The sequence below is a fragment of the Piliocolobus tephrosceles genome, chromosome 8 (assembly GCF_002776525.5).
Source record: "Piliocolobus tephrosceles isolate RC106 chromosome 8, ASM277652v3, whole genome shotgun sequence".
Taxonomy (NCBI): Eukaryota; Metazoa; Chordata; class Mammalia; order Primates; family Cercopithecidae; genus Piliocolobus; species Piliocolobus tephrosceles.
The window spans coordinates 51,386,050-51,395,328 of record NC_045441.1 but is presented as its reverse complement, the minus strand read 5'-3'; the positions used below and the strand labels follow the sequence as shown (position 1 = coordinate 51,395,328).

At 36.9% G+C, this 9,279-nt stretch overlaps 1 pseudogene; it reads left to right on the top strand.

The window, feature by feature from the left end:
- LOC111551879 overlaps positions 1–8,959 on the top strand; it is a 41,682-nt pseudogene extending 32,723 nt beyond the window's left edge.
- Positions 8,960–9,279: the final 320 nt, after the last annotated feature.

Here is a 9,279-nt window from a genome sequence, read left to right as displayed (position 1 = left end):
ATACTATGCAGCCATAAAAAAGGATGAGTTTGCGTCCTTTGTAGGGACATGGATGCAGCTGGAAACCATCATTCTTAGCAAACTATCACAAGAAGAGAAAACCAAACACCGCATGTTCTCACTCATAGGTGGGAACTGAACAATGAGCTCACTTGGACTTGGGAAGGGGAACATCACACACTGGGGCCTATCATGGGGAGGGGGGAGGGGGGAGGGATTGCATTGGGGAGTTATACCTGATATAAATGATGAATTGATGGGTGCTGACGAGTTGATGGGTGCAGCACACCAACATGGCACATGTATACATATGTAACCTGCACGTTATGCACATGTACCCTAGAAGTTAAGGTATAATAAAAAATAAATAAAATAAAATAAAAAATAAAATAAAATAAAAAAATAAAAATAAAAACAAGCCAATATCTCTTATGAATATTGATGCAAAAATCCTCAACAAAATACTAGCAAATTGAATTCAACAATACATAAAAAGATTATTCATCAGGATCAAGTGGGATTTAACCCTGGGATGTAAGGATAGTTCAACATATGCAAATCAATCAATGCAATGCATCATATCAACAGAATGAAGGACAAAAACCATATGATCATTTCAATTGATTCTGGTAAAGCATTTGATAAAATTCAATATCTCTTCATGATATATAAAAAAAGAAGCCCTCATAAAACTTGTATATAGAAAGAACATGCCTCAACATAATATAAACCATATATGACAGACCTACAGATAGTATCATACTGAATGGGGAAAAACTGTAAGTCTTTACAATTTGAAACACGACAAGGATGCCCACTTTCACTACTATTATTCAACATAATACTGGAAGTCCTAGATAGAGCAATTAGACAAAAGAAATGAATAAAGAGCATGGAATTGGAAGTCAGATCATCCTTGTTTTCAGATGATATGGTCTTATATTTGGAAAAACCTAAAGACTCTATAAAAAAACTATTAGAACTGATAAATTCAGTAAAGTTGCAGGATGCAAAATCAACATACAAAATCATTAGCATTTCTATATGCCACCAGTGAACAATCTGAAAAAGAAATTTAAAAAGCAATCCAATTTATAATAGCCGCAAATAAAATGAAATACTTAGGAATTAACCAAAGAAGTGAAAAATCTTTATAATGAACACTATAAAACACTGATGAAAAAAAGTAAAGAGAACACCAAAACATGGAAAGATATTCCATGTTCTTGGATTGGAGGAATCAATGTTGTTTAAATGTTCATACTACCCAAAGCAATCTACAGATTCAATGCAATCCCAATCAAAATAACAATGACATTCTTCACAGAAATTGAAAAACAAAGTCTTAAAATTTGTATGGAACCACAAAAGACCTAGCATACCCAAAGCTACCCTAAGCAAAAACAAAAAACAAAACTGGAGGAATCACATTACCTGACTTCAAATCATACTACAGAGCTATAGTCACCAAAGCAGCATGGTACTGGCATAAAAACAGACACACAGACCAACTGAACAAAATAGAGAATCCAGAAACAAAAGGATACACCTACACGGAACTTACTTTTGACAAAAGTGACAAGAACATACACTGTGGAAAAGATGGTATCTTCAATAAATGGTGCTAGGAAAACTGAATAACTATATGCAAAAGCATGAAACTAGATCCCTATCTCTAGCCATATACAAAAATCAAATCAAAATGGATTAAAGACTTAAATGTAAGACCTCAAACTATGCAACTACTACAAGAAAACATTGGGAAAAATCTCCAGGACGTTAGTCTGGGCAAAAATTTCTTGAGTATTACCCCACAAGCACAGGCAACCAAGGCAAAAATGGACAAATGGGATCATATCAAGTTTTTTAAAATGTCTTCACAGCAAAGGAAACTATCAACAAAGAGACAACCCACAGAATGGGAGAAAATATTTGCAAACTACCCATCTGACAAGGGATTAATAACCAGAGCTCAAACAACTCTATAAAAAAAAAAAAAGAGCTCAAACAACTCTATAAAAAATCTAATAATCTAATCAAAAAATGGGCAAAAGATTTGAACAGATGTTTTTCAAAGAAGACATACAAGTGGCAAACAAGCACATGAAAAGGTGCTCAACATGACTGATCAGAGAAATGCAAATGAAAACTACAATGAGATATCATTTCATCCCAGTTAAAATGATTTTTATCCCAAAGACAGGCAATAACAAATTCTGGCAAGGATGTGGAGAAAAGGGAACTCTTGTACACTGTGAGTGGGAATGTAAATTAGTATAACCACTATGGAGAACAGTTTGGAGGTTCCTCAAAGAACTAAAAGTTGAGCTACCATACAATCCAGCAATCCCACTGCTCGTTATATACCCGAAAGAAAGGAAATCAATATATTGAAGAGATATTCTGCACTCCCATGTTTATTGCAGCACTGTTCACAATAGCCAAGATTTGGAAGCAACCTAAGGACCCATGATGAATGGATAAAGAAAATGTGGTACTTACACACAATGAAGTACTACTGGGCCATGTAAAAGAATAAGATCCAGTCATTTACAACAACATGGATGGAAATGGAAGGCATTATGCTAAGTAAAACAAGCCAGGAACAGAAAGACAAACATCACATGTTCTCATTTATTTGTGGGATCTAAAAATCAAATCAATTGAACTCATAGACAGAGAGAGGTAGATTGCCAGAGGATGGGAGGGGTAGGGTGGATGGGGGACAAGGGGGAGGTGAAGATGCTTAATGGGCACAAAAAAATAGTTACAAAGAATAAGACCTGCTATTTGACAACACAACAAGGTGACTATAGTCAATAACTTGATTGTATATTTAAAAATAAGTAAAAGAATATAATTGGCTTATTTGTAACACATAAAATAAATGCTTGAGGGGATCACCCTATTCTCCATGATGTGATTATTACATATTGCATGCCTGTATCAAAACATCTCCTGTACCCCATAAATATATATATCTACTATGTACCCATAAAAGTTAAAAATAAAAAAATTTAAATCAACTATAAAAAATAAATTTAAAAATGATCAAGAAAAAGCAGGTAACAGTAAATATAGTAAGTAAATACAGTAGAATTAGCCATCAACTAAGTGAAATTATATGAACAATAATCTTAAAATATTGTAAGATAAATACATTCAAAATGGTTAAAGAGACAAACCAAAGAATAGAAACTATAACAAAAGAATAAAAACATAAAACAGAAGTTGAAAATGAGTATAATTTTTTTAAGTCAGTGAAATTAGATACTGAATGAACCAATTAAACAGAAGATAGGCCTTTACTGAAGAGGTAAATCTGAGAGAACCAGAAAGCAAGACGGAGAGTATAACAGAAGGAGTAAGCCAGGAAAGCATGAGATGTGAGAAACAAAGAAAGAAACTCAGGATCAGGGAGGAAAAAAAGGGACTCTTGAGAATGAGGGTAAAAGGAGATCCCAGAAGGGTAGCTATTTAAGCATGGAGGGTGAACAGTCCCGACCAGTCACTGTGTGACTAGAGACAGACACTGAGGATGCCCCCACTGTGTCTTCTGCTGCTGCATCATCTGATGACATGCTCCACCAGAACAAGCAAGCCCACCAAGCAAACACTCAAAATCCAGGAAATAAAGAACCCAGCTCAAGGAATTCCCAGGAGGAGGCTGTGCAGCAGGCCAAAGAGAGGTGTTTGGGGGTGATGCTTCCACGAACACCAAAATGCAGCATGTATATTATCGATGTGATTGAACTTGTAGAAAAAGAGCACCAAGAAGCCATTGTAAGGTGTGAAAGAATTAGAAATAGGGACAAAGATAAGCAAACTGAAAGGAAAAAAAAAAGACATCATGAACTTCAGAAAACGACAGAAAGTAAACATACATCTGCACACTACGGTGCTGAGCCTGAGCAATATCTGCATGGGCACAATAATATAAACATGGAATAGTCAATTAAGCAAACGCTATAATAAAATATTCTCTAGTGAGATTATGGGAGAAGGGAGGCAAAAGTCGTGATGGTATGAGAAAACTAAATTCTTAAATGTCATTATAGAATGTTTACAGAATGGCTCATATTGATAAATCAAAAGAAAGCATGACACACATGTAATTTAGAAATACGGAGATATGTAAATGCCAGAAATAAAAAGCTAAGATTGTTGGAAATAATGGCAGAAGAGGACTGAGGGAAAGGATGAGGAGAAACCCCCATAATTTGCTCCAAGACCTTCAATAACATTTGACTTTTAAACTTATGTGCGTAAGTTACTTTAATTTAAAAAAATTTTTGAAAATAAATCAGTGCTATGTTGTCTGAGAAAGCTGAGACATGATGCTCCTGTTGCTTTCCCCCTTCTACTGTGATTCAGTGAGGCAGGTTATGTTTTAAGATTCCAGGAACTAATGGAGCGGCACATCTTAAACATATTCCCTGGCTTGTGCCCCAGCTACAGTCTGGTGGTGACCTTACTTCTGAGGATTTTGTCTTGCAATTTGCTAATCCTTTTCTTGTACCATTGCTTTCAAGCTTAACTGAGCACACTTCCTCCTTTAGCTACGGGTAATGCAATTTTAGTGCTGAAAGGATAAAGAGCATTCTTGAATCACATACAGAAAACTTCTACTTGATTTAATTGTTGTGTCGCTGAAAACAGATTCATAGCAAGTTGTTGTATATTGAATATTCTACAGTAACTTTTAACGTTATGTTATTGGGAGTCGGGGAGGAACTGGCCCCAAACGACAATAATGACAGTGTTCTGTAAGACTTTCTACCATTACTTTCAAAAAGCACTTACAATGGATTGATGTGTAGAATTTGTTCACATACTTTTCCCACACAGCTAATGAAAGACATTAGTCAAAGAGAAATGGACATTTACTGGTGCCTATTATGTGTCAGCTACTGTGCTAGGGACTTTAATAAATGCATTGTGTACTTTCATTCTGGCAACGACTCAGAAAAGTAGATGGTATCATACCCACTTTACAGATAAGGAAACCAGAGCCTAAAGATATTAAGTAATTTTCCCAAAGCCACACAGCTAGTAATTCAAACCAACCATCAAGTCTTTTCACACACACAAAAAAGGTATGTAATTACAATTCCTAGAGTTAATTTGAGCTTTGTTTTGAGTACCCTATGATTCCACAGGGCTTAATACTTAAGCAGCCACATATGACTTAGCATTATTTTCAATAAGAAACTTAGAAGACAATGATCTACTAGATTTTTTAAAATGCTATTTCCTTTGATGTAATAGCCTTCATACTAACAAATGTTTATTAATGTGGTGATTAACTAAATGCCAGCATGAGATTTAAATATCCATACGAGAAGAACACCATATCAGGGGCAGAGTAACACAAACCTAACCAACATAACTCCACCTCTTCTGGTCCTTTAACCATAAACAAATTGCTTCCACTTTCACAGATAAAACTGTAGGACTGGTAGTTCCTATTTCTTATGGTAGCTCTGGCCATTAGAAGTGGGAAGCCCATCGTAAAAATTCAAAATGTGCTATTATAATAAAAGGTCTATCAGAGCAGCCAAAGCAGCTCCTCTCCCTAGGTAAGCACAATTACACCAAATGCATGAGCCTGATGCTAAGTGTGAGTGCACAGTATGAGATTCACGTGTGGTAGCACTGAGCAAAGATGAGCTCCCAAAACTTGGCTGAGCCTCCCCTCACAGCCTGTGACTTAGGAAAGCAGCCATATTTTAAGGCCTGCCAACAATGTCCATCTGACATTGGCCTTGATACAGGTTAGGAAACCAAAAGATTCACTTCCTGCATCATGTTACCCTTCCATCAGATATCTACCTTCTACCTGTGCACCTGTGACGTAATGTGCTGACACATCGACAAACCACAAGAGAGAAAATAAGACCTGGCAAATGGAGCATAACCAAATCAGTGCTTTGAAAAGGGATATTAACAACAGCAGATAGCAGGTGAGCTTCTAAAGGAGTTAGGCTCCCCCAGCTTTGACCTGGAACCAGGTGATCATCTAGGGGACACTGCCTTGGAGGGTAACACATGACTTCTACTCACATCAATGATTTTCTAACAAATAACAAAGTTGAATTATCTTCATTTTCTAAGAGAATGTGGACACTTTGTGAAGTCTTATTCCAGGATTTCATGCCCTCCAAATCGTTCATTTATTCCCTAAGTGCAATATTTAAGAAAATCTCAGTGGCCAGTCTCTGATATTTCATTATTCTGCCCCATCTGTATCCTATCACCCAACTTTATCTCCTTCAAAGGTATTACAATATAATATTCTTCCAATGTGGTAACAACAAAAGCAAAAATGTATCAGATACTTTCATCTACCTGCTGTAGTCACATTTCAGAATTAAAGAAAATCAAGCTATTATTACAAATAACGACAAATCGGAATTGTATTTCTTTGCCATTTTTTTACATTTCCTTTTACAAGTCAGTAGTGTTATAATCAATGAAGCATTCATTTGTAAGAATTCTATAGTAACTCATTCAACAATACTGAAAACCATTATTGCTGGGTGCCACACCAGGTGCTGAAGATTCATTAGTGAGATGTCTTAGCACTCATGGAGAAACACACAGCACAGTGATTAGTTAGGTCCCAGGACTCAGAAGCCAGTCTTTCTGGAGTCAAATGCTGGTCCTTTAAGCTTCCTAGCCATGTGGCCTTAGGAACGTAAAGTAAGTTCTTAACGTCTTGGTTTCCTCACCTATTATAATAGTCTCTGTTTCAGAAGGCTTTTAGGAACATTAAATGAGATAATATTTACATTATGTTTTATGTTTACAGTTTATCATGGAGCTGTACCTGATACATAGGAAACATCATGTAAATGATCATTAAAAATGAAACTCACTTTCTAGGGAGGGAGTCTCATAATAAACAAATAAATAAGAAAATTACAGTCAATGGGACAAACACCAAGCAAACCATTTACAATGTAATTAAAACACACTCATTTCTGTCAGTGGCAGGCTAGGTTATTTGGATGAGTTCTCCTGCTGAGAACAACTGGGCGCAGAAACAACTCCAGTTTTGACAGTCCCTGGAGCAAAAGGGACCAATTAAATCCAAGGTTAACCAAAAATAGATTAATAGGAGATTCTTCTAAATCAGGGTATGGGCAAACCAGAAGTAAACCATACCCATATCCACCCACAGGACTGCACGGACAGTTAAGTTACTTTGGCACAAAAAAGATCTGGATGTTGTAGGGGAGGGAAAAATGAACAGACTGATCCCTGGGAGGGTGTGACTATGGGCTAGCAGTGCTCCTACAGATCAGTTGTTTTGCCCGAGAAATCTCAAGCCACGAACTCAGTGTTCATGTCTGGTAACTCCCCTAACCTCTTGAAAATCCCTTCTAGAGTAAGTCACCTTTGTCTTAGGCCTTAAATTTTCCAAAAGTAATTTTTAAAGTAGAATGAGGAACACACAGTAATATCTAAGAATATCAAGAAACGAAACCCTATGACTGGAAACTGGCAGAAAAAAGAAAAACAGACCAAAGAAACACCTTCAAAGACTTCAGATTTTTGAATTATCAGCCAAAGATTATAAAATAACTGTGTTCAGTATGTTTAAAGTTTAAAAATACAAGTTTAAAAATATCTTCAAGGAATAGAAAAGTATAGTGTTCTAACATATTTGAAATAACACTAGATAGAACATTTAGAAAAGAAAAGGTTAAAATGTATAAATTAATGAAGGAATTTAACAGATGTTTAGATGCAACAGGAGACAGAGTTAATGAACTATCACATAGACCAGAAAAAATTATCTAGAATGCACCAGAGAAGGCAAAACATAAAAAAGAGTAGGTTAAGAAGCATGGTGGGGTAGACTGAGAAGGTGCAACAAATGTCTAATTGGGATTCCAGAAAAAGGAATGAAAGAGGGCCAGGCTGGGTGGCTCACACCTGTAATCCTAGCACTCTGGGATACCAAGGCTAGCAGATTGCTTGGTCCCAGGAGATCAAGTATAGCCTGGGCAACATGGCAAAACCTGTCTCTACAAAAAGTACAAAAAATTAGCCAGGTTTGGCGCCTTGTGCCTGTAGTCCCAGCTACTCGGGAGGCTGAGGTGGGAAGATTGCCTGAGCCCAGGAGGTTGAGGCTGCAGTGAGCTGTGATCGCGCCACTACACTCCAGCCTGGGTGAAGGAGTGAGACTCTGTCTCAAAAAAAAAAAAAAAAAAAAAAAGAATGGGGCGGAGAATATGTTTGAAGAGATAATAGTTGAAAATTTTCTAAAACTGAAATAAGAAGCCTATAATCCAGAGCTGTGGGACCATGGAGTAGCAGAGGAACAGAATCCAGAGGATGGAGAAGAGGAAGAAGGAGGAGGGAGAACAGTTGGTTCTCATGGAATTGTCAGGAATTATTGATTCAGACTTTCTCTCGAAATGTGAAAAATGCAAAATTTTGAGAACTGACACCAAGAGGCCCTTTCTGCAAGTGGACAGCTATGTCTTGGCTGGGGAGTCTGAAGACACTCTTAGGACCTGTGTTATATTTGAAGAAAATGTTGAACATGTGGATAGAGAGGGCAAGGGGTACACAGTGCTAAAATACAAGTGCCATACAGGGAAGAAGTCAGCATGACAAGAACTCTTCCAACAGAGAAGGAAGGAGGAGAAAACAGGTGGGGTGGAATGGCTGCAAATCAAGGATAAGGATTTCTCCTCTAGACCCAACATGATTTGTAGCTTTCTACATAAAAATGAAGATGAAGAAATGATAGCTTTGGCTTCAGATAAACCTTTGGAACTGGAAGGAAGATTCAAATGAAAGACAGTTCAAACCTGAGTTGTGAACAGGAGAAGCCGCTGCATGTGGACATAGAGGTTCTGGTCCTCTTCATGACATCCCTTCTGAGACAGAAGTTTCTGTGTTTATAGAAACTCAAGATGCTGCCTTAGAAATCACTCCTAGATGAAATGTTTCTCATAACTCATTATGAGCTTTCTAGTGTTCTTATATAAAAATAATCAGCTGTATAGCTTTCAGTTGTTCACTATTTTATTGTGTTTTGTTGGCTATACACACATATCCAGTCATATCACAGCTTATTTTACCAGAATCACTCAGGACCAGACATGAATTTTTTTAAACTCAGCTTAAATGACTTTAGGGACAGTTCTCTGATGAGTCCTTTAAATTCAAGGTTTTACTAAGGTAAGTACATAAGTTTTCTATTGTAGCTGTTACAAATGACCGCAAACTCCATGGCTGAAAACAACAAAACGTATCATCATA